The following is a 26,739-nucleotide window of genomic DNA, read 5'->3' as shown; positions in this document are numbered from 1 at the left end:
TGTCATTTTCAAGAAACCAGTTTGAGATTATTTGAGTGGCATGGTATGGAGAATTATGCTGCTGGAAGCAGCCATCAGAAGATGAGTACACTGTGGTCGTAAAGGGATGGATATGGTCACCAACAATACTCATAAGTTAGTAGAGGGTAGGGACCAACGAATGCCAAGAACTTTCCCCTGCACTATTTCATCACCACCAGACTGAACTGTTGATATAAGGCGGGATGGATTCTTGCTTTCATTTTATTTATGCCAAATTCTGACTTTACAATCCGAATGTAGCAGCAGAAACTAAGACTCATCAGATCGGGGATCATTATCCTAATCTTGTGTTGTCCAGTTTTGGTGAGCCTGTGTACGCTGTAGCCTCAGTTTCCTGTTCTTAGCTGACAGTAAAATATGTTCATGCATAGGGTTTCTGTCTTGGTTAATGTCCTTGGTTAGATTAAATTTCTCAGTGTATGTCTTATATAATTTTGGTTTAGGGTTGGGTTTAATTTGAAATCAGTTTGCTTAAAGTTTCTTAAATAAATGTGAAGAATGCAGAACTCTTTTTAAGTATATATGGACATACACAGCACGCTTTTTCTTTATTTCCTAATAGAGTTAGTGGGAGGCTTTACCTGGAAGGTAAACAAGATCCAGAAGTTCTTATTTCACTCCCAAAATAAATGTAAACACACACACACACACCAAAGGGGTCTCAGATCAGTTATCGCTGCCTTGTAAGTGACAATCATATCTTGTCTGTTGATTCCCAACATGGTTGCGTATTTCTAGACTTGCAGTGAGCAAAATTTTAGCAGTGGGTTTTTAAGTATACTGTTTTGATGCCATTTATTACTATGCTTGTTCATCGTCATAAATGGAGGACTGACACACATTTTCAAAGTGTACTAGCGGTAAAAGACGTGCGAGAACTAGAGGGGGAGAGATGAGTCAGTGCAGGGACATGGCTGACTGACTGAAAAGAAATGGAGATGTTATAGAAGTATAGAAGCAGGATAAATCCAGAGAAGGAATTGTTGTTTGTTTGCTGACGAGTGTAGAGTCACAATAGAGTGCATCAATCAATAAAACTAATTTGGGTGTATTTATTGAGGTGGGAGTGAATCGGTACGTTAGGGCCCATCAAGCATAGATGATGGTGTGGAAGGTGGAAAACAACTGGAGGAGGGAGGAGAGAGCAAGGATGAAGGTGGGGAAAGTGGTAGGTGAAAATGTGATCAGTAAGTAGTGTTTGCTCCATTCCCCTCTTTGCTGCACACACTGTGTGTGATGATGGAAAAGCAAAGGGAAGAAGGGACATCCATCATGCCCAGCTGAGAGCGCGTGAGTGTGTGCGCGTCTGTGTGTTTGCGTGCAAAAGAGAGAAAGAAAACCGATGTTTTGAGCAGCAGTGAAAGTTCACCCCAGGAGATTAATAGCTCTCGGCTCTTCTGGTCTTTCTTCTGCTCTGGTTATGATATAGACCAAATTAAAAACCTTTAGCAGCACAGGAGGATGTCACGGTGCCTACAGACCGATAATGGGAAGTTTGTTACTTTTAGAATTGCATCGTTCAAATTTTGAACTAAAACACTGAACGTTTTTGATCATTCTGGCTTTAAGGAAATGCTCTAACAAGTAAGGCACCAGCTGTGATACTTCATAAAGATAGGATAGGATAAAAGAGCTACTGTTCTAGGCTACTGAACAGAAACAGAAACACGCTTGCAGCATCAGTAAGGAGGGACAGGATGGGGCATACTCCCAATAACAGAAGGCACAGTGCCCGTCCTGCAGATGTGATACAAGGTAAGCCTGCAGCATAGACCTGACCAGGACAAGCACACTTACTGCACAGTGCAGAAAATATGGAGTGCAGTGTACTGATATGCACTGATATAATTCATTTTAATGGAGAGAGACAGAATAAAGTCCTATAGAAAAGTTCCCAAGAAGCCTAAAGACTTTAGAGAGTTTCTGGCCAAAATCCCTCCTGAGATGTGTGCAAACCAACTCCATGAAACAACAAGACAGGAACTAAGTCATGTTTTGCTTGGGGATCAAATACTCAATTACATACTAATCAGTTTAGAACTTTTATGTGATGTGTTTTTTCTGTATTTTTGGTTGATGTTAAGTCGCTCTCTTTAAAATGAATCTACCATTTGTAGCCATTTGTAGATGGATAGCAAAGGCAAGTCTATACCCAAGTTTACACTGAATGAACAGACTCCTAGTGTGAAGATGCTTTGCAGGGACAACATTTTCTCCAGCCGAAACATAGCAATTTCAAACACAAGTTTTTATAGAATGAAAAAAGTGAAAGCTGTGGCCTGTGTGTCCTGCCTCAAATTCAGCAGAACAGTTGGAGTATTTTAAGGTGGACTGTGGAGCAAGAAAAACAACACCTCCAGCAAAGAGCACCTGCAAAGAATCATCTGTGTCGAGAATGGCAGAACACATTTCCACAGAGTCACTCATGCAAAATATTTAAAACTGGTGTCATCCATGCCCAGGAAGTTTGAGTTTTATTAAACGTAAAAGAAGAGAGAGTAAAAAATATTACAGCATGCACGAGTTGCACGGTGTTGCTGTGGTAGGACTGTCGCCTCGCTTTAGTTGGTCTTGGGTTTAAATCTAGGCTGAGGCCTTTCTGTGTGGAATTTGCACGATCTACCTGTGGCTGTGTCGATTCCCTCCACATACTCCAGCTTCCTCCCACAGTTCACAGTCATGTATGGGGTTGGGTGAAGCTTAGGTTGGTGATTTTAATTGGTTGTAGGTGTGAATGTGAGCACGAATGGTTCTCTGCCCATAGTGTCTGTCCCTGAGTGGAAGAAAGTGGACTGGTGAATCAAATATTGGAGCCATGCTAACAAAGAGTGCACTTACTTGTGTTGCAGCTGATTCTTAAATAGTATAAATTAAGCAAACGTTAGTTTAACTCTTCCTATTCTTTAGTTAAAAACAAAGTAACTGTAAAATGTTCACATTTAGCTCATACACTGTTCGGTAAGTTTCAGTTAAGACAAATCCACAATAATAAGACCTGGGGGATCACATGTAAAACTTTGTGAAAACTGTAGAAACTTATTGTGAGTGGGAATTGTTGTGGGGACTGTGTAACCCCAAATCAGTCATCCTCACATGTTTTCTCGCATGCAGAGAAAATGTTTCTGACATTTAGCCACATTTGATTATGCACAAGCATAACAAAAACCACAAGCCCACAGCTCTTAAGCATCCATTTCTTTCACATGCACATCCATATAGCTGCTCTTCTGAGCATGTGAGATATGAGTTGTCAACTCATGTGCGGCGTACGGTTTATTCCAGCTCCTCATATTCCTGAGCGATACAGTGAACGCTACAAGTCATTACACTCGAGTGTGTCATCTGCAGACTTCGTTTTGATGCTGATGAGCGAACGGGTTTTCTCAGCACTGCAGAGAAAAATGCGGGGCCTCTGTATCAAATCCTGAACAGACACACGCATGTAAACTTTACCAGTTAGTGCCGACCGCCTGCCTACATGCCAAGCCCTGAGGAGATGTAGATCGCAGAAGCTTGCAGAGAGTAATGTTGTCTCTTTTTCAGCTCTTGACAGGAAGGAGATAGAAGAGAAGGTGGGATGGGATTGAGAAGAGAAGTAGTGGTTGAAAGAAATAAAAACTGGAGTAATATGTAAAGATTTAAATTTTAAAGGCTCTATGTGAAAACAGGGGCAGTCAAATGACGTGATCAAAGCTTTATTTTCTAAAAACCTGACAAAGACGTCCGTCAGGCCCTCTCTGTCCACATCTACAGCCCAAATAAGAAAACTAGTCAGCTCACATAACTAGAGACACGTTGTAACGTGCACATGAGAGAAAATTCTCTTTTGCAGCTTATTGGAGATTAAATGATTTACCGAAAAAGCCCCCACATTATTTTTTCAGAACTTGGCTAATTATGCCAAAGAATGCAGATCAAACCCATAAAAAAAAAAATCAAATCAAATCCTCAACAGGCGAGTGGGTTGGCTTTGTTTGAGCTTTCATTTGTAGTTTTCATGCATAACATCCAGGTATCCAGTAGGCACCTGAAGCTCATCAGACAGATGTGTCAGACAGCCCCGACGCATATTCTTCTGGGATAGAATCGCAGCAAAATCATAAAGGGCTGCTTTCCCTCGACTCAAAAATGGCTCCATATAAATTTAGACATGCACTCCCCCCGAGTTGCAGCTCCATCTGATGTGACGTGGCGCCATGTGTTCATGGGAGCAAGTCTGCGTGCGCTTTGTGTATAACTTCTGGCCTATCCTTCAAAACATAAAAGATGTACCTTGATCCTACAATTGAAGAGCACTGCCCTTCTCAGGTTTTGTGCTGCTGTTTGAAGCTTCAAGGTCACAAGCGGCGCGCGGAAAGATTGACAGTGGAGAAAGTAAAAAGGGGAAAACAATGTCAGAGACTGACTGCTGAGGTGGAAATCAAGACAGAGAGCGAGAGAAGCAAAAAGAAGAGATGGAATAATAGATTTGAGTAGTGTTTTATCAGCGTGGCTGATATTTGTCTTTCATTGTTTCAGAACTACTGTCATATGAATAAAGGTTATCAGAACCTAAGTGAGGGAGAGATTGAGTGATAGAGAGCTCACTGAAAGATGGGGGGGGAAGGTGAGAGAGAGGTCAAGTCCACTGATAATACGGCACAAAAAGCATGGATGGCTGCTGTGACTAAGCCCCACACACGGACACACACGGACACACACATACCCGCACACCATACAAGTCTTGCAGGTCTTTGCCTTTAAAAAGATGATAAAAATACATCCTCCCTGTAACGACGAAAAAACCTGCAGACACTCTTCCTGATTGGTCTCTCCGTCTCACACTCACCTCCTAAATCGTCTCTTCATTGTTTTATCGAGCTTTCCATGATATCAGCCTGTCTGTGTTTTCTCGTGCAGTCATTTGCTGCATTTTTCTGTTTTTTCTTAATTGATGTGTGCTTGCAAAGACAAAGCCGTCTGGGGTTGCTGTGGAAACCAAGTGCCGTGAGCACTTGTGCGGTTATATCGTGTAGTATCATTAAAGAGAATAATGAGCAGGTGTGAAAGAGCGGAAGGGAAATTGAGAAGGAAGCTGAGCTAGGACTACAAAGACACCGTACGCTCCGCCAAAGCAGTCACTACCTTCTGCTTTGGCACAAAGCTTAAACAGAGAGTCAAAGGTACAGACGTTTTTCCAATAAAACACCGGGGCTGTTTTTTTCTTATCAAGCATGCAACTTCCTTACAGACTTAAAACGGTGTTTTTACTGTTTTTTGTTGTTTTTTTTAAGTAAGCACTGCTCCCCTTTTCACCCACCGAGCACAGAGTAGGTGGCTTATTTTAACTAAACCGTCTCCAAGAGATGCCACGCCTCCTCTGTGTCCTTGTATTTGTTAAGTAGCTGTTATAATTAGGGTGGTTAAAAATAGAAATTAGCAAAGAGTGCCACCTGGGCTTTCTTCTCTGGCAAATTGGAGTAATGTGACTCTGTTTTTAAGTTTATTTGGGGCTGATTATTCTTACCAGAGAAGAGAGAGACTGGCTATAATCTTAAATACCTGGAGTGCTGGAGGGTAAAGATGTTAGAGTGGGGGCTAAATGGCATGTTTTGGGGGGGGGGGGTTATTGCATTTTTGAAAAATTAACCAGTTACCTTGGATATAAAACACCTCTCTATTCAAGTAAACCACAACACATCCTCAAATGTAATCGTAAATTTAATCAAATAGCCATTGTTGGGATGAGGACATTTCTTTGCAGCAGACTGGCTTTTTTTCTTCCTTTTTTTTTTTTTTTTTTTTAATTAACGGTGACTACAATGAATATCAGTGCACAGCTTCTAAGCAGAGACAAATGGTGTTTATGAAAAGCCATTTATTCTAAAGTTGTATGCAGATTATGCTCATTTGCAGCATGTTTGCTCCATACTTGAGGTCTCACGGTTCTGAATTACAGAATCACTGGACTCTGAAAATGATAAGCAACAACAGCTTTATAAAACCCTAGAATGACGCCCTCTTTAGAGAAAACATTTTTGTAAGTGTTCTGTTACTGAAATATGAAATATATCTCGTCATCACTGCCATTTGATTAGGAAAGTGTCCGATCTCAAGTGGTACAGCGCAAGCAGTTCTGGATCTGCAACATGCATGTGGCTTTATAACATTATCTGTGGCATTAGCTGAGATATCTTTCATTTATTCTTCTTTTTTTTTTTTAATAGGTTGATCGTTAATCATCAAGGCTGGTTTAGGGCTTTTTATTTATTTGTGTATTTCTCAAGCTGACTTTGCTTTATTTTAACCCAGGATCGCGTGTATTGGACAGACTTGGAAGATGAAGCGATATACAGCGCCAACCGACTGACGGGACACGATGTGGCCAAGGTCGCAGAGGACCTTAACAACCCCCTGGACCTGGTGGTGTTTCATGAACAGAGGCAGCCCAAGGGTAAGAAGAAGAAACGCATAGAAGCTTAGCACAGGTGATCTAAGTGGGGCTGTCCCAGATGACCTCAAATAAGTCAAAATGTCCGTTTCGTTTTCAGTCTGTCATACTGCCCAGTCTCTGTCTAGGTGCTGTTTGCCACTCGTAAGCGTGCAGGATCTTGTTCGGTATAATGAGCAGGATTTTGGGGCGTATGTGCACACAGGATACACAAAATCTAACCTCCTTCCTGAGTACAAAGCATTGCATTATCAGCACATAGACACGAGGATCCACTTAGTGAAACGGTCTGAAACAATAAACAGATAATCTGATGAGTGTGATTAGACCTGTGGATGTGACGGGCACGTCAAAACGATGTGTTTGTCTTTTTTTTTTTTTTTTGCACTCTCGATGTGTGTGACTGCACGCACGCGTGTGTGCCTTTCAACACCTCTGCTTGTGAATACCTGGGTGTGTTTGACACTGCGTGCCAGAAATGTGTTTGTGCGAGTGTTTTCATGCTTTGTTTTCTCTCCTCACTCACTGAGCGCTCAGAAGCAATCTTGTCTGTGCGCCAGCAGGCAGCTAATTGCATTCCCTCATTAATAAATCAAGAGTCCTGGTCAAAAAAAGAAGTCACAGAATTGGAAAATGTTTTCTCCCAAATGCCAACAAAAGCAAGACAAAACACTGCAAGGCTAAGTGAAGGTGCACCGAGTAGCCCCCCCAAGCACACGAGTAGCATTGATAAGCAAAGTATTTGATAAAATGTGACCTCGACTGCAACGCTTGGTGAGTTCAGACTCCTCTCTGCCCTGTCTTTTACCGATTTATCTTTGTTTCTCTTGCATTTTTGTATCATTTCTTATTTGTTAGTGTACTGCACCTAAGGAAAACCCCAGTGAGGAATATTATCTGTAAGTGTGGTTTGGTACAGTACTGTGCGTCTCCACATATTTCGAGACGCTCAGATGTCTTTCATGTTTATCGACACACTTCCTTAAAAGAGGCTTTCGTCCGATCCTTCCCAAGTTGTGTCTGTTTTATTATTAATTTTTTGTGCGCTCAGTGGGTCTTTGAAGCCTAGGTTCACTCTTCTTAGTTGGAGACCAAAGAGAGGCAGCGCAGGAGGAGAAAGTGACGCTTTTATGGCTTAAAACCAACATAATTTTGTTGTTGTTATCATCTCGGTCCTTCTTTTTTCCTTCTTCATCCTCATCATTTTCGTTCACTTTTCTCTTGCCTCCCTCTCTCTCCTCCTCTGTTTTCGTCTTTCCTTCCTACACTCTTCCTTAACCTTTTTTTCCCATCCTCCCCAGTTTGATGACTCCTTCCCAAACCTTTTACCACATTTGGAGCTTTGAGAACTTAGACAGCTGTTCTCATTACATAGTCATTATGCTGAGATACTGTACATCAAGTATAAATGTATTCCCAGCTTATTAAAATCTCACTCTGTGTAGCAAGTGATATTGCTGTTTTTCCTGACAGCTGATGGCGTGCTGCTCTCCAAAGCTACATAAGAAATCAGGAAAGATTGCGACCTGACCTAATTCTCGCGCTTCCCCACATGACACAAAACTGCAGTGTTTTTCCATGAGTCTGCAACTGTGCTTAAGAAACTACATGTAAATTTTTTATTTGGGTTACAGAGATTAAAAGCAGTTGAGACTCTCCTGCATTCACCTACGCATCTCTAAAGTCAGCAAGAGGAAGTGTGTGGAATAAAGATTAGATTCCTAAATCTAGCATCAAACTAGTTAATAGTTTGATGGCAGCAGAAACTTTTTACTGATGAGATACCGGCGCCTACGTGTCAAATTTGATGCTGGTTTTTCTTTTTCTTAGGTTCATCCAGTTTTTCATGTGTTTTTTTCTGCAGATTGATGAACCTCAGCATCTGCGAGATGATATAATATAACATGATTATCCCCAGTCGTGTTACTGACATGTTTCCAGTTAACATAATTAGTTGCAAAATGTTTCTCCAGCTGGTTCTTTTTCATTAGCACTTACTTTTGCAGCCTTTTCTTACCCGTGTCCCAACTTTTTTTAAGACTAGTTATTGCCATCAAATTCAAAGTGGCCTTATTTTTTTGTTACAATTGTACATTCTGTAATTTTAAACCTTTGATATATTTTCTTTGTTCTAATTTGAATAAAATTTGGGCTGTTGAGATTTGGGCTTTGTGCAAGTTTTTTTTTCCTTTTCCAGTACAGCTCGTTAATAAAACATTTGGGGTTTTATTGTTTTCCAAGAGATAAATGTGTTGCCAAAAGTCTTTTTTAATATTTTTACATTTCTGCCTGTGTTCCCAAAGGTCCTGATACCTGTAATATGGGCACACTGCCTAATGGTGGCTGCGAGTACCTCTGCCTGAAGGCGCCTCAGATCACAGACCACTCCCCCAAGTACACCTGCGCCTGTCCTGACGGCATGGAGCTAGGACCAGACATGAGACGCTGCGCGATCAGTAAGTCTACATTCCACAGGCACACCTGAATGAATGATTCGTGTGGATAAATGTCACATGAGATTCACGCTGCTAGGATCACAGTGAAATTCAGGAGCATTGTTGCCATTCTCAGGGGTCGTTGGCTAACAGTGATCAGTCCAATAGTAAGGCCTGAATTTTCTCCGGTTCCTAAATTCTTTTACGAGCACAAAGAATCCAGGCTAACTTCTCAGCTACTCCATCAGTACAACATAGAACAGCAGTGGTGCACAGCAAGGCTGCAAGAACGAAGCACACAAGTCATTCTATGTATAAGTAAAATTATTTGGAATGAGCTTGTTTCTAAGTCAAACTTAACCTGACAGAAATATTTTGGAAAGACCTGAAGTTCATTTGAATAAACCCACAAACATGCAAGCCGTGTAATACTGGATTAAATTACCAAGAATATTTTTGTCTCATTTATTTATTTGAGTTATGTTCGTCTGTGTGACTAGTGTTAAAGTCTGATCATCTTTTAGGTCATATTTAAGCACAAATATTTAAAATTCTAAATATAAAGCGTTTCTATTTATACTGTTTCTATTTGTCATAATACTTTGGATACTCCAAATACAGTATTTTTCAATGTCTGCAATTTAACAGTACAACGTTTACAAAGCTAAAAGTGCCCTGGATCCTTCAGAGAATCTGAACCTTAAGTGTTGTGTAAAACTATCTTGGGAACTAGGTCAGGGACTCTTCCCTGCACTTCTAACCTACCTCGCTGACCTTATTTCATCAGTCAGCTTGTCCCCCTGCCCTTATAGAGTCACTACATTTGTAACGTTGCTATTTTTACTAGACCTACACCTAATGTCTATATAGGTGAGCTAGGAGGAGCTGACACAGAGAAACGGGGGGAAAGAGACGATGAAGATGTATTGAGGCAATATTTCAAAGAATCCCTGTGAGAGAGGCTGGGAGTAGGTGCAGGGGCAGTGAGTGCATTTGTACCAAAGCTTTTTGGATTCTTACTGTAACACAAACATTTCTGGTGGAAAAACTCACTGGTTTAATTGTGACTGTATTGGATCAAAATTTCAGTTTTACAACCACAAAGAAACGCATATCACTTATATTAAAAATAATGTTTAGAAAACACAAACCCGAATGTTATATCAGCAGCAGTGTGTGCACTGGGATTTGTGTAAATCTGATACACCAAAAAAAAAAAAAAACAGTGATCAGAGGAAGAGCCTGGGGTGACATGTGGTGTAATTTAGCTTCAGCTAAAATCCCTGACTTGAATACTTCTTTTAGTACATGTAGTACACTATGAACCAAACGTACTGGTGTAGTACATCTGCTTTAACAACGTAGTGTTTTCTCAGATCATTTCTTGTGATGTGATATGATGTTTGCAACAACTGACTGCAACGCTTGCACTAAATTCTGCTTATTATGCGCTTGTGCAACTTATCCATCTGGCAACTTGTTACTTATGAATGTGTGAATGCACTTTAGCACAGTATGTACATAGAAATATCACAGTACCTGTCACGGTACCTATGTGGTGCTGTACAGGACTTTAAAGTGTCACACTTCTGATTAGCAGTAACACAGGTGTTATACCGGACTGCTGTGGTGCAGCTGAAAGCTGAAACGTGAAGCTTTTCATTTACTGATCCATTTATGTCTCAATCCAAACCTGTGGTGTGATGTAAGATCTACAGACTTCAGTTCAAAGCCTATAAATAAATAATTATGAGATTATGGTCATGAAATCTGAGTAAGATCATGAATACAAGCACCTAAAATGAATTTCCTCTATAAGGTGGTTGGGCTCAGCTTTAGAGATGAGACACTGAGGAGCTTGGACTTCTGGAGGGACCTTAGAGTAGAGCCGCTGCTCCTGCGTATCAAACACACCAGCTGAGCATCTATTTTGGATGCCTCATGGATGCCTCCTTTTGGAGGTTTTGCAGGCGCGCTCCTGGTAGGAGACCCCATGGTAGACCCAGAACCCTCAGAAGAGATTATAGATCTCATCTTATAAGACAATGGAGGCATTGCTGTTGACTGCAGTTGTATGCTGAATATTGATGCAGAGCTTACAAGTGGAAATGGCTGCAACAGCTGAGCAGTCTGGAGAGAAATCTCAAATCCTACTGGTTGTTTTTCTGTTGCGCAGTTCGACCCCGGGCAACCACGACATCTGCCTCCACCGCAACCACAACTTCCACGACGACCACCACAACAAGCACAACAACAACAACTCCCACAACCGTTGCCACGACCACAACGCCCTCTACCACCACCACCACCACCACCACCTCTGCTACTACCACATTACCACCCACAGCCAAGACTACAACACCAGCCCCTCCTCAGACCACCAGGAGCGGCAGAATCACAGAGCACCCTCGGACTCCCGCCGCTACCAGTACAGAGACGACCAGTTTGAGCAGCACTAGTCAGAAGTCCACGTCCACACACACCCCCTTATTGGCTGCCGTGGCTCCCAACAGCATTCAGAAAGAGAGCAATGCCAACCTCTCCCACAGAGGTAAGTGACATGATGACAGGAATGTGGATGTGTGTAAAGCGAGTGTTTTCTTCTGCTCTGCTACCATCACTGCTGTTACCACCATCATTAAATCAGCAGGAAGCTAAAAACCAATACTTTTATCCCTCCTTTCTCTAGCTTCTCCTCCCCTCCACTTTTCCCTCTGATCATTTGCTTTACTGGCCCTACGACCTCCTCCTCTATTCCTTTTCTCATCTGCTCACACACCCGTCCGAACGCTTCACAGGCCTGCACTATGTCTCGGTCTGCTTACTGTTGATCCCTCGCGACCAGCGTCTTAACAGAAGTGTCAGAGCTAAGAAATGACAGTCCCCTCCATTCTCGCATAAAACTACTCATCACTCATCCTCACTTTCTGACAGCCTCTCTCTTACTCTCTTTGTCTTTATCTCTGTCTTGGTCTCTCCCTCTGTACCTCTCTCCCCTTCTCTCTTTAGCTCTCGCTCGCTCTCTTTCTATAACTGGCAGTGTTCTTCATTCTCGCGCCAATCACGCTTCACTGGCTCGCAAGAAAAATACCACTTTGCAGCCCAGACAAACAGTGACAGCAGACTAACAGCCGTAACAATGGTTTACAAAGCCACGCTAAGAATTAAATTGTACTTGGAAGCGGACGAGAATCCTTGATAGCACCACGCAGCAAAATTGATGAAGCCACCAAATTGTGAGATCAGTATTTTTCAGCAGTTGTTTTGAAAGTCTTCTTAGCTTTTTTACTGCATGGCAATATTAAATTGAGACAGTCAACCTGCCGAGGCAGCTTTTTATTTTGTCTTTTGTTTCTAAGAAAATGAAAAAGGTTCCCTTTTTAATACTGACTCTTTAGATGAATATATATTTATGTCAGATAATGGGTCTGTGCACTATTTAAATGCCCTAAAAGAAAGATTAACACTAAAACACTTATCATAATACTTGTATATCTTTATGTCATTCTAACAAGTAATTTAGAGGAGAGAAAAAAGAATTAAAAGAGCAGGTGTTGAGGATGAAAAAAAGCTGTACAGATGGAGAGAAACAGGGAAAGATGATGAAAGTTTTAAGTGGGAGTTGGAGGACAGGGAAATGAATGAGAAACGGAGCAAGGAGTAAAACGAAGGAATGTTAAATGAAAAAAACAAAAACGTGCAGTGTGAGACAGTAAAGCCACAGAGAACGAAGAGTGAACAGAGAGCGAAAAAGAACATGACAGTCCAGCACTTTAACGGGGAGGATGGGAGTTGTAGATGACACACTGTTGGGAGGAAAGGCGGCATTTACATGGATATGAAACGACAGGATGGAAAAAGAGGCGGGAGAGAAAGTGATTTTCTGGGAATTAAAGAGGTTGCCTGCTGTATTACTTTAGGGGTCGCGGTACTTCAGAGTTACTAAGAGGCGAGAGGCACGTTTCTTCCGGTCTCTGAAGTTGTCAGCCCTCCTCAGCACACCACAAGTGCTCCAGATGAGAGGTGGAGCAGACACAGATGAGAAAAATGGGGCATGAACAAGACGAGTCTCCAAACCCACGGGCCATGTGTTATAATTTTCAACTCAGTGCACACTGTCAAGTTTGCCGGCATCAGCTGTTACACATGTGCGCTGCTGGGGGGAGGGAGGGAGGGCATGGTGGGGCGAGGGAGAACCAGGAGTCTGATTGGGGAGGGCAAAGATTAAACACAGCTGGTAACCAATGTTTTCTTTTGATATCGGTAGTAATTTTGCACATCTTTCAGCAACATTAAAGAAAATTAATTTCAAGATTTTGGGGAAAAAAACAAAAAAAACAGACGTGTGACAGATATGAAAGAGTCTGTAGAAGCCATGATGCTGCCCGTAACATCGTCAGCATGACAGGTTTGGTGGCGGGTTAGTAATGGTCTGGGGGGCACAGACCTCTACAGGCTAGGCAATGGCACCCTGACTACTATTAGCTCCCAGGATGAAATCCTTGGAGCCAATGTCAGACCCTACACTGGTGCTCTTGTTCCTGGGTTCCTTCTGGTGTGCGACAATGCCTGACCTCATGTGATAAAAGTGTGCAGGCAGTTCCAAATCCACTAAAAGACCTCTGGGATGTTATGTTTTGGTTCATCCGATCCTGTATGGTCACACCTCAGACTGTCCAGGAGTTCAGTGAAGCCCTGGTTCAGATCTCCCAGGACACCATCCGTCGTCCTGTTACGAGTGTGCCCCATCTTGGTCAGGGATGTGTACAAGCACATACCATTTTGAGATGCTGCAATGAAATTTCCACAAAACAGCAATAGCATGCTGCATCATTTTTCACTTTGATTTTCAGGGTCTCTTTGAATTCAGCCGTCTGTGGGTTGATCATTTTCATTTCGATGTGGCATCTTCTCATTCCTAACACATTACCCAGTCCATATCAGTACAGATATTGATCTGATGTGTTTTTAAAGTATATTTTTGAGCAGTATATTTACGATATACTGTTTTATTAATCATTGTTAATTGTACTGGATATAGCATTCTAACCCTGACAGTTATATTTAAATAATAAGTGGCAGTAAACGTTTTGATATTAAAATCCCTCCAGTAAGAATGACCCTCATGAAATTGAGACTTTTGTCCCCTTTTCTTCTTCTTCTCCCTTTCTCAGTGCCCTCCCTTTCCAGAACAGCCTCCTTCCAGAGCAGTTTCTTTAATGAGATTCAGTTAATCTGCCTTTTTGAGTCTTACTGTTGGACCCACTGGACGTCACTCACACTTAAGAAAAGCCAAAATTCGCTTCTGCTGACTCAGAACTCGCTGTCTGAAGTCGCTTCACCTTTTGTGGCTCTCGTGTGTGCGCACGTGTGTGCATTTATTTGCATTTCATTCACTATATGATTTAATTTATGAAGAATAATGTGCGCCTGCATTGTCTGTCACATCCGTCACATGCCATCTGTCTCTTTTTGCCAGCCATAGAACTGGAACAGTCACTTTGTCGAATGAGCCAATCAGTATGCAGGGCCAGCACTGTGCTCTCTTGTGTTAATCTTCCTTACCAGACTTCATTATAGCCATCTGATCACACTTTTGGCTAACAGCTAGCCTGCTGCTAATACGAGGGTTGGGAGCGAGATTAATGTCAAAAGCTCCCCCGCCGACCTGTTGGGGTGAGAGCTGAAGGGGAGTAAGGATGCAAAGCATGTCCAGAATAAATGTCTTCTGCATTGCATTGTGACACAGTTTTGAAACGTCTCGTAGAAAAAGAATGGAGTAATGCGAGATCATGTGCTCGTTGCTTATATTCATACAAATTCTGATGCATTGGTTTCTGGAAACGCATTTGTTCCTTCGTGTATTAAAAGGCATCTCACTGCATTTTTATGCCATCCCTGTGTGATTCATTGGCTTTTTCATTTACACATGCTGCTGGGGAAGACAAAGTCAGCAGTCCAAACTGAAATCAGATGGATTCTCTGCCCTTATATTATGCAAATATCCTTTTCCAGCCTTTCTTTTGATGTTCCCGTGTTGAAATCTCTCTTGCTCTCTAGGAGGGCACTTGGTGGGGTTTGAAGCAAAACTTTTTCTTGGTTTGATTCTCTTTTTTTCTTGTCTTCCATCTTTCTGTTCATCTCAGCTGCGAGTGATCACTACCTCATAGGTAACAACATCACAGTAGCTGTTCTGGGGATAGTCATTCCTATCGGTGAGTACTGTTGACTCCCTCACTGTGTTGTCTTTGCTTTCTGCTTGCCTGCCTCTCCCTCCTCGCTCCTTCAAGTCTGCTTAACTGCATGTTGCGTGCGTTTTGTTGTTAATGTGAGTATGAGGTTAAGTGTTTGTGTGCGTGTGCCTGGGTTTTAGGATGTTTGCGTTTCCACCTGGCTGATTAAATCTAAAACATTCTCATTAAAATAATAACAATTCAACACATATCTGGTTCAATAGTGAGATTCAGGCATAAAATTGTATCGCATCTATTGAAAAAATGTACTGAGGTATGGTATTATCCAGCAACATCCTCGTGGCCTATGGCTAGAAAAAGCCATTACATGGAAGTGAGCCCCTCTGTCAGTAAACGGCCAGGCTGCTGTAATATGCACATTATGTCATTATTAATGACATTTGAGCAAATGTGAAATTCAATTCAGGTTTTGTCATCACACGACCAGCTGTTAGTACATTTTGCTCGTGTTCACCGCTCTGATCAGATCGTATCAATCAGGCCAATGTTCTGACCTATTTCTGTGACCGAGCGGACTAAGAGTGGGTTATACCGCTTTACGGGAGACGAGGGGAGAGAAAAGTGGATTAATGCCATGAAATTGTGTTTTTGGCCTGGAGCAGGAAGCTAATGACCTCAGACATAATGCTGTTGTCTGTTTAGGCAATAAAGAGAAAACCATCAACCATCTACAAAGGCAGAAAAAGGCAATTGTAGTTCTTTCAATCAAACCGGCTTAGAAAAGTTAATCTACTCTATTAGCTCCGATTAAAATGAAAATCGAATTTTATGGAAATATTTCATACTTTCATGCCCAACGTGACTGGGAAATCAGCTGAATGTGCAAATGGCCTTATAGTGGCAGCATATACCACTAATTGAGATCTCTTTCATCCCTAATATTAACAAGTTTGATAATTCAGGGGAGCGCTAAAAGATTGTAAAGCTATTGTTTTTTTCTCTTTCCAGTCTCTATAGTTGAAATATCAGCTCATTAAAATAACCCTGGAGACTATTAACCCTTTCCGCTTTATCCTTTTTTTGTCCTTCTCCCATTTATTGCCACCACAAATCTTTTTTTTTTTAGCAGCTTTGAAACATTAATGTTGGAGGTCCACACGGGCTGGATTTCTGCACCCCAGCTCTCCGCTCATACCCAGTAATGCACCACACCCACCCACAGCTCCGTAAGGGGAAGCAGCCCAGCAATGATTATCAGTTTTAGCCAAAGACAGGCTGTTTTGCCACTCGCTCATTGGAGATAAATTTTCTAAATGAGAGGAAAGCTGATGGGTTTTTTTGTTTTTTTTCCCTTTAAACCATTGAGCATTTAGAGAAGAACAAAGGAGGAGCTGGGGTTTCCAACCCAGCCACGAAGGAATCTCAAGTGTCTATCTAATAAAGTCGCAATTAGACAGGCGTACTGTAGCGTAGGAAAACACATCTATGAATGCAGGCACACATATCCAAACCTCCTTGACTTACCTCTGATTTGGGTGTTTGCGCTTTCATTATACAAAAACTCTAAAGCATGCACTGTACACACACACACAGGTCCTTGCAGGGCAGTTATGCTGATATGGTAATGAAAGAGGAGAGACGGCGCTTATCTCAAATCCTCCAAATCCCAACCCTTTCCCCGTCTTCTCTCCTCCTCTTACCCTCTTCTTATTCTCCTCCCATAACCCCATCCGGACACTCCAGATATAAATTTTTCGGTGCAATAAAATACAAAATTATAAATCATTGCCCAAAATTCTGTTTTTTGAGCAATGCGCACCAGGATTATATGCTGATGACAATTAAGCAACCTTGTGGGGCTTTTATTCAAAAACAAGGTCATAATCAGTGTCTTCAGGGCTTGAATGGTTACAGATTTAATATAAAATGCCAGTTTGGTTCAGTGTGCCCACGTGTGTGTGTGTGTTGGAATGATGTTTATGTGCATGTGTACCATGCAGACATTTATGTTGCATATTGTGTGTGCATGTTTTTGATCGTTTCGTGACACTGAGGGGGGGATATAATGCAATGAATGATTAGTTCCTCTTTGAAGGCTCATTGTTTCTCTAATAAATGCTTAGATTTTTTAAAATGCAGATACAGAAGACATACGGGGGATGAAACATAAAAAGCTCAGCCCACTAAATTTATAGAAACAGATGCATAAAGTGCCACCAGTTTTTCTAACAGTTTCAGAAAAGTGGACTTTGTTTTGTTTTTAAAATTTTTGAGAAGCTGTTATGCAAACAACATTTCAAAAACCAAAACTGAAAAATAATGAGCCTTCAGGTGAACAGTGCAACGTGTGTTTGTGCGTGAGTGCTTAAAGCGCCGCTCTGTGTCCCCCGGGCTGTGTTAACGCTCCCGCCGTGTGTTGTTGTTGTGTGTGTGTTAAACACATGCAGTCCCTATCCTTGCCACAGTGGTCATCGGATTGCTCTGCACCGGTGGATACCTGGTCTGGCGCAACTGGCGGCGCAAGAACACCAAGAGCATGAACTTCGACAACCCAGTGTACCGCAAAACCACAGAGGATGACGACGACGAAATCCACATCGGGCGTCAGAGCGAGTCCATCGGTCACGTCTACCCAGCAGTGAGTGGCAGCCACAGTCAGCCATTCATAGCGCTTCCTCTAGGGGGCGGCGTCACAGACAACAACTCTCACTGGTATTCGGGGGCGCCGATGCTCTCGAACGCTAAGTGAGAGGTACTGCGGAGGAAAGGAAGAGGTGTGAAATATTTGGAAAATGGGAGTTGGCACGAGGGTTTGGAAAAGCCCGTTTTCTTGTACATGTCAGCCTGGTGGAAAGAAAGAACAGGCTCGCACACGTTCACATATCATTTTATTTCTTTGTGTTTTTGAAGTAATTACCGAACACACCTGTCACGCGTACACGTAAACCCTCGACACACATTTCGTTCACCTTCAGCGACCATATTCATGCGATACATCCCTGCTGCCGACCCGCCATCCCATTTATTTGTGCATCGTGTTAGTGTTTTTGGTTGTTGAAGTGAGTGATCCCCATTTCCTGACAAAACCCTTGTGCACAGGCAAAGCATTATTCCTTTGCTTCAGAAAGGTTCAGCAGCCAAGAAATCATGATTAGTGCAGATGAGATGCAAAAAAAGAGAGGTGAAAGAGGAGTTGCTCTATAGCCACTGCTCACAAATAAATTGGACATGTAGAGTAGATAGTTGCGTCATAGCATTGAACTAATGCGATTTTGTTTTGAGGTCACACAAAATTTGAAAAAAGGAGCACAAATCAGGATGAAGGACTCTCTCGAAATACAATTTATCTTGCAGAAACCATAAATCTCAGCAACGCAATTTCAGGATTACCCTGATGACTTCCCATTGATGTATATGCAGTTTTAAAAGTCACTGGAAGCGGCATTTTCTACAAACCCTGGATACAGTGGCAGCTGCAACACGTAGCAGTAAAGTAAAATGCCCTTAAATCCAGACTGTGCGTCATTAGGAGTTTATGACATTTACCGAATATGCTTCTTGTTTTGGGTGTCAGAGAGCAAGCGGCGAAGGGCAGCCAAAAAGCATAAAGGAGGGAGGGTGAGACGGGAGTCTAGCGCTTTGATCTGTTGGCATGGTAACACAGATTTCTTTGTGTCACCCCGGAGAGAAAGAAGGCAAAGAATTCTGGGTATCACTGGCATGATGACAGGCGGGAAGCACGCTCAGACAGACACTGAAACAGGTGCACGACTGAGTCGTGCACCTGTCGAAGTAACAACCTACCCTCGCGGAACGAGAGAGGGGGCTTTACTCCTTCTCTCTCGTTTTCCCAGTTTTATTACAAACATTTGTACAAATCTTATGTATTGCCTTTTATCTCTTTAGTGGTTTTCTTCCTCTTCTTTTCTCGTCCTAACTTTTTCTTGCCCTTTGTCTCAGTGTGGCAGCTCGGGCAGCCAGAGAAATCAGGCTTGCATTATGTGGGCCAGACTTTCGCAACCGTAGGCAGGCAGCCTGCATTCCTCGCTACGAGCAGCCAGGGAAGGAGGGGACAAACAACACGTTGGGGGGGGCTGAATTGGAAAGAAACGAAGACGAAGGTTGGGGAGAGGAGGCAGAATAGTGAGAGGGCATCACATAACAAAGCTGCCATTTTTCTTCTGGGTTCCACCTAGACTGGAATCTTGTCTCCCTTTCTCCTCTTTTTCCACTGAGCTTCTCTATTTTCATTCCCCGCTGTTCTATCTCACTTCCTTCTCCTTAACCAGCCTGTTGTGGTAACGGTCTTTTTATCTGCTGTTTGCAGCGCGTGGCACTCAGTCTGGAGGATGATGGCTATCCCTGAGGGAGGAGGGGGATGCAGCCTGCACCCCTGCGCTCCCATACTGGCCCCCTCCTCTCACCACAGCCTCTAGACCACTACAATGAGGCCAGTACAACGCAGAGGAGAAAAGAAAAGGAGACCTCATTTTGCCTCCCTGTTTTTAAAGAGCAGGGATGACATGTACACCTGTTAAAGCCCACCTCCATCTCCTACCGTCTCCACTGGAGTAACACTACTACCATTATTAGCTACTACTACTACTATTAGTTTAGTAGCCTCTGCTCCACTCCTCTCTTCTCTCTGCCTCTTGTTAGCACCAGTGCTACTCAAAATGCTGCTTGATGATGATATTGTCCATACTAACCTCATTCAGCTGTCTCAGTGCACTTTGTAAATAAAAGGATTTCTGGCTGCCGTGCAAGCAGGAGAAGGCGGCGTGCATCATTTTAAATTCCTCGTGCTTTCACTGTATTTATTTCTGTTGCGTTTGCTGTTGTAAATATGTGACCAGCACCTCTCAGTGCACAGCACGAAAGACAAGTTTGGAAGGATGGTGCAGTACAGTGGCAAGCAAGGACGCTGTATTTCTTCATTGTCATGTAAGGAGACCTTTTTGAAGGGGTTTGTTGCAGGGGGGTGTCATCCTTTTTCACACCTAGTCCCTCAAATTTGCCCTTTCACTTACTGTAAAGCTAAATATAGCCAAGGAGAGGAAAACTGATGAGGTCGTCGTACATTTAGAGGTGATTTTGGGGATAAAGGAGACTTTTTTCTTTCTTTTTTTTTTCCCTTTGCAATTGGAGGGTTTGTGCTACCAGAGGGTAGTGCCTCAAGGCTGAAAGCAGCAGGGTAGAAAAGGCAAAGGATTATGGGTAATCCCCTGGCCTCTGCCATCAGAGGTGTACATACAGTCAATAATGAACTTGGGATTGTTTTCCTGTTTGCACTGAGTAGCAAGAATCCCACATGTGTTTCTGAGTCTTCATTTGCATCTGCCAGCGTCAATATTCTAGCAGCGAGAACATATTCTTTTGAATTGATGCAGGGAATTGGATGTTAAATAGTTGTTTAGTGATCGGATTTAAAAACATGTAAGTGCATGCTGCACTTGCTGTATGGGAATCCTGGAGGAAATGAAGAGTGAGATGACAAGCTCATCACAGCAAGAAAACACAGAGGTGTTTGTGTTAGGTTTGTAGCATAAACCTATTCGCTGGAACGTTAAGACAATATAATTACACTGCAAGCAAGACACAAATAGGCAAAGTTCTTCATGTTACTCGTGCACGGGAGAGAACCGGACAACCGCTTGACTCCAGTTGGTCTCGTCCGTTCTCCCATACACTGTCCTTTTATTGAGGTTACATGAATATGCATAGGTTCATTAACATACGACGTCTACATACAAACAAAGAGTACCTTGCCTGTGTGTGTGTGTGTGTGTGTGTGTGTGTGTGTGTGTGTGTGTGGGGACTGCTGATCAAAGGGTCAAACATCCTTGGTCAGGAAGAGGGTAGCCTCCCCCTCACCCTAGATGGTTCATCCTAGATAACACGGTGAGGAAGTCCTGCAGTTCATCTAAACAAAGAGCACTTAGACTAGAACAGACGCAACTACGTTAATCCTACCATAAAATAATAAGACACGGTATGACCTCTCATGCTCCCAAAGTGCTGTCTAATGCACACAAAGTTTGCAGACTATCAAGGATCAAAACCTCTACCAATCTACAACTAATTACAAAACTCTAAGCATATATAAGTAAATATTTCTAAGCATAAATGACAATCAACAATACAAATCTAACAGTTTGACTTTGAGTGACCCCTTAAACATCAGTCCCAGCTGGAGTTTTTTGTTTGTTTGTTTTTTGGGATGAGGTGGGGTGGGGGGCTACCTTTACTCCCCCTTTTTAACAATGCAGCTGTGTGTTTTCTGGATGTGATGCTGTATTTCTTATGTCTTGTCACCGTCTCTGTGCGGTGCGCAGATGAGTAACACACCGAGGCCGACTGAGCTGAGCGCTGATTTGAAAAATGGGACCTGATCTTCCTTGGCTTGCTTCGAACCAGCTTCCAGCCTATTGAATCAGTTGCGATTCATGCCAATGAATATTGTAATAATTGCTCATCTTGTGCTGGAATAGGGAATCACTAGAGGCCGCGATGACAGAATAGCAGAACTGTTACAAGTAGTCGAGGCAAATTGCCAGCGTTCTTATTCAGGACATCGTTTAGTGTCCTAATTGAAAATTTGACAGTTTTAAGCACAGTTAAAACACATTATATACTCTGTAAGGCAGTTTTGGATGGTCTAAACTATAAATACATGAAACACTCGTCTTCCATTCTTGCCTAATGAATCTGATCAATGCTGCATGTAAGATCCTACATATTGGACTAGTAAATCCAATATGACTAAATAACACACACACACACAAGTTCCCAATGCAAATGTTAAAGTCTTCCATCCTAGACTCAGTACGGTCTCAGATTATGTATTCATGCAACAGTTGATTAATGACGGTTATTATTCATGGATTTCACTATTTCTTGGAAGGCTTAGCTTCAGCGTAGAAGCTCAGATAACCACGAGGGAGGAACAGAAAGGCAAGGAAAACAAAGATGAAAGGTGGTGTAGGGCTTGACTGCCAGAATTTATACGCCGCCATATGTGAGCAGGTTTGTACTTGGAAGATGAACGGTGGGTCGTTTGTTTTCCCGGATTTCTGCCAGTGTTGGCATCGCCGTATTCTGACAGTCGCTCCTCTCGCCTCCCTCGAAAGGATGGCACTCTCTCCTCTCAGTTTATGAAGCACAGTTGTGTGAACTGTGTGTGACAAGTAGCAAGCTAGACAGGTAAATCGTAGTCCTCTCCAGCAGCGCGCTCCCCCTACATCCATCTAACGGAGGAGGATCGAGCGCAAGGGGGAGGCCATCTCCCTTCATCTTCACCTTGTACAGATGAAGAAAAATGTAATGCACTGCACAGTGGGGAAGATTGGGACTCCACTCAGCATGACGTTAGACTGGTTTGTTAGTTTCCACCAGTGACTGCTTTTTAGGCCTTTAAGAATTGACATATATTGAACAGATTTGATTAAACACTGAAAACAATGATGTAGATTAGCCACTGCAGTTTTCATGCGTATAGGATCCAGTTCCCAAAGGAGAGATTAGGTAGTGATGGAAAAATCTGGATGTAAGCTATCTTTGTGAATTTAAGATTAAATAAATCACAGCTCCCTGAGCTGAGTCAGCTCTGCGTGCCAACACTTTCCTTCATGTCCATGTTTGCTTCAGGTCTAATCGAGTTCCATGCTGGAGGTGGGGGGTGCAGGTAGGAGAATAAATTGCTTATTTATTGAGGTGTAGGAAACTTATTATGGCTACAGTGTGAAGACAGATTGGCTGGTCCACTGTGTGGTCACCTCAAGAACATTCGTCTATTCTGAAGGACATTGAAAGAAGTCCGGAACAGTTCTTTGTCTGTAACTATTCAAGGTAGTAATTGTAGTGGCAATGGGGGGCTTACTGTGACCATAGGCTCTCTAGACATCTGCTTCACTGTTGTTCCATATTTACAAGACTATTAAGGGACTAACCACTGGTGTGATGTCGGCTATATCAGCTTTTTTCCTCTAGGTCAGATAAGCTTAGAGTGCACTGGGTCACTATTTGTTTTTTAGTTCAGTGTTGATCTAGTAATCGCTGCTTTAGAGAACAAAGTGCAACATTATAAACGATACTGTGAGTTCTTTAACAATTAATGGGGAAATATACTGCACTAAAATGAACTTTTTCCTTGTAGACTGTGTTTACTGAATTGAAAATGTTGATGTACGTCTAAAAATGTCTTGCTAGTAAACTTGAAATCTTTGAGAAAAATGAGTTAATTAAATGAGTTGGTCTTGGCATTGTTGTGTTGTATGGATTTCTGAGTTACTGGAACTCACTACCTTTTGTTGAAGGAAGAAAACAGGGTACATTTGTTCTGGTGAAGTGAACGCTTTGCTATTTTACTTTTAACACAGAATCAATGCTGTCACCTAGAAATGACATTTATATGGTACTTAATACTAAAATGTTATCTGAAAGGCCGATTTTATTGGTTGATGTTGCATAGTTTGTCCACTAGAGGGCGCGTCGCAACTTCCCTGTTGGCGGTACTGCCACACACGCAACAAGCAGCAGATCCAAACAACATCAGGCAGTGTGTAAATGAGTAAACAACTACATATCAGCTGATATGAGTTTATCAAATTTAAATCAGCAATTTTGACTATTGGTTTTAAGAATTAAGAATTCTATATCGTTCAGACGCTTGTAGATGCTAGGTTGTTTTGTCTTTTTGTTTTGTTTGTCTTTGAAGGAGAATACATTATGGTTATATACTAGAATTGGCAATCAGATGTTCAAGGTGAACAGATGGCATACAAAACAACAGAAGAGCTATTTTCCTTTCTGTTTTAGAGCTTTTAGTTGACTGCTGCTCAAACAGCTCTCACCTACAGTCCAAATAGAAACCAGAGCTAATATTTACATATATCATATCAGAACTATATAAAAGGACTAATATGGTCCCTTTATATGTATAGACGCCTACAGCTACTACATATAAAATGTGTTGCTAGAGACTGTGTTTTGCTTCAGTGTAGTTTCTAGGTGACAGGATTGAAATAAATATATGTTGTTATTTTAACTATGTAGAATGCATACTGTTTACACCAGCAAAAGCATATGTATAGGCATATTTATAATATTTAACTCCTTGATATTTAACTCTATTTAACTCGTTCACTGATTGAGAAAACAAATATTCAGAACAATCCCAATGGACATCTTAAGTGCATAAACTGTGCAAATTGTTACTAAATCGAGGGAGGAAGTTGTTGCTTGTTATCAGCGTAAATAGTAAATACTAACAGTCCTGATAACCCCGATACAGTCTTCCTGATCTGTGCTCTCCATTTTATCGTACTGTTGCTTGTCTTTTCCTTTTCTGAGCGGAGACCTTACGTTGCTTTAACCACAATGCTCTTCTCACATCGCTCCACCGCTTCATCTCCTCGAGCACTGTATCAAATGTAATTCCAACTGTGAGTTTTAAAGTGTTTCTTTGGCTGTCGCACTGTTGAATTTTAGCTTCGAGGGCAAAGTCCACGCTGTTGTTTCTGTGCACTCTCATTCGCTTGCAACCCTCTCATCTTCATCTCACCCATGAACATCTTTCCTTTGGCAAGGGCTCTCAGTCTTTGGGTAGACAGGCACACAGTGGAAGAATTAAAGAAAAAGAAAACACTGGAGGAAATAACCTGAAACAACAACAAAAATAATAAGGAAGTCCCCAGAGATAGAAAGAAAAATGTGAACCAGCAAACCGGTGAACAATCACACTCAGCTTGGAGAAGCGGCCTCCCCCTTGAGCTACAGTTTTGGACTGTGGAAGGAACCCTCAGTGACTCTACTTGGATGGCACTTAGCTTTTGTTGACCCAGTGACTTTCCTCGATACACTGACTCCTCTTTTTGTTATGTGGGGAGGTTTTTTTTGGACTGTGTAAGTGAGTTGTAGTTGTTGCTCTCCTCCTTTCTCTGTCTCTCCCTCTCTATCTCCTCATCAGACTATTTCTAGTTTCATGTGTAATCTACTTGATGTTTGATTACTTGAAGGGGCAGCGTTCAGTTGCCTAGATTTTTCGAGCACTCTGTGTAAAATGAAGGCTTTCGGGAAAGAAGGTGATCTTTGTGTAAATCTTTTCATGGCTCGGGATGATGATGATGATGATATGTACAGGGGGGATGTTTTGATACGTTTTTATGGTCCTTCCACAGTCAAACAAGATGAAGAAATTGAAAGAAAATCTAAGGCTCCAGATTTTTTTTTTTTTGGCAAAACTGTCCACCTACATTTTCTCAGAAATCTTGCTGATATGTCTTTGTCTGCAAGGAAAGATAAAAAAGAAAAGAAAAGGAAAAAAAAACATTCGGGCCTCTAACCATTCCTCAGCCATAAGACAGGCATTTTTTCTTTATGCTGTTTGTTGCACAAAACTTTTCAAAAAGCCTTCTGCACTGTGTAAAGAAATAACGTTCTTTGTAAGGGAGGAAATAAAAGTGTGGTGGGGTTGGGGCTCAAGGGGGGTGTCCAGTGAGTGGTACAGTCCAGTGGTTTTGAATCCTGACTTGTAAATAATACGTTTTCATACTGCAGAAATCTTTTGATAATGTTTTAAATGTATCTGTAAAAACAACAACAGTGGCAAAAAAACGGAGAAAAAAGATGTACATAAACTTCTGGGGTAAAAGGAGTGTAGACGATGTATGAATTTATTTGTACACACGAGCACTGGATTTCTTTACTACTTGATTGTAACTAAAATTTAATAATCTGCCAAAGTGTTCCTGTATTACTTTCACTTCCATTTGTTCGTTTCTGTTTTACTCTCCTGCTTTTTAACAGCAATGCGGATTTTTTAGAGTTTCCACTGTATTTAATTCTGTTTAAATTTAATTCGTCTTTTGTTAGTTTGTTTTTTTAAGTGGGGATGGGGGGGGAAGGAGGAGGAATCATTTTAATTTATTGGTGCCTTGTTTTGTGCTCCTGTACACTTCTACTCTGTTTTTCTGTCTTCTGTGTCTGTTTGAGGGAGGGAGGGGGTGGGGGGGGGGGGCTGGGTGGTTAACTGGGGCGGGTTGTTGAGGGGGGGGGAGTGTTGACAACTTAGCAACTTCTGTACTTACATTGAATATCTGTACTGTATGCCAAAATGGTCTCACTCACGTTTCTATGAAATCAAGCTGTTGATAAATATCTCTATATATTGATATATTAAATTTATAAAAACTGTCCAACCCTTTAGTGTGAATACTGTTTTCATTTGTATTTGTTTCTTCGTTTCTTTGTCTTTCTGTATGGGCTGACAACTTGTGCAGGCTGTGAAAGCTACTGTAGGTTGCAGCATAATGTATTAATCAAATTTATTACTCTCACTCTTCTTTGCAACTTTTCCTAACACTAGTTTCATCCATCCATCCATTCGGTTCTGCTTATCCTTTTCAGGATCACGGGGGGCGCTGGAGCTTATCCCAGCTGTCATAGGGCGAGAGGCGGAGTACTCCCTGGACAGGTCGCCGGTCTGTCGCAGGGCTAACACACAGAGACAGGCAACCATTCGCACTCACATTCACTCATTCAAAAGTAAATGTCTTAAAACATCTTGACTCTAGGATTAGAAAACTTTACTGAGGATTAATGTGCAGCTCCAAAAAGTAAATAAAGGAACACTTAGAAA

General features: G+C 41.9%; 1 pseudogene across 1 annotated transcript in view; it reads left to right on the top strand.

Moving 5' to 3' along the window:
• The window catches only part of LOC308399942 (prestin-like), a 58,669-nt pseudogene extending 33,231 nt beyond the window's left edge, over window positions 1-25,438 (top strand). The window contains exons 22-26 of the transcript XR_013974813.1: window positions 6,334-6,475; window positions 8,776-8,928; window positions 11,084-11,458; window positions 15,054-15,122; window positions 17,549-25,438. The product of XR_013974813.1 is annotated as a prestin-like (transcript). The remainder of the gene's footprint in view (window positions 1-6,333; window positions 6,476-8,775; window positions 8,929-11,083; window positions 11,459-15,053; window positions 15,123-17,548) is intronic.
• Window positions 25,439-26,739: the final 1,301 nt, after the last annotated feature.

Source organism: Rhamphochromis sp. 'chilingali', assembly GCF_963969265.1.
Source record: "Rhamphochromis sp. 'chilingali' genome assembly, chromosome: 7".
Classification (NCBI taxonomy): domain Eukaryota; kingdom Metazoa; phylum Chordata; class Actinopteri; order Cichliformes; family Cichlidae; genus Rhamphochromis; species Rhamphochromis sp. 'chilingali'.
This window is presented reverse-complemented; position numbering and strand designations above follow the sequence as displayed.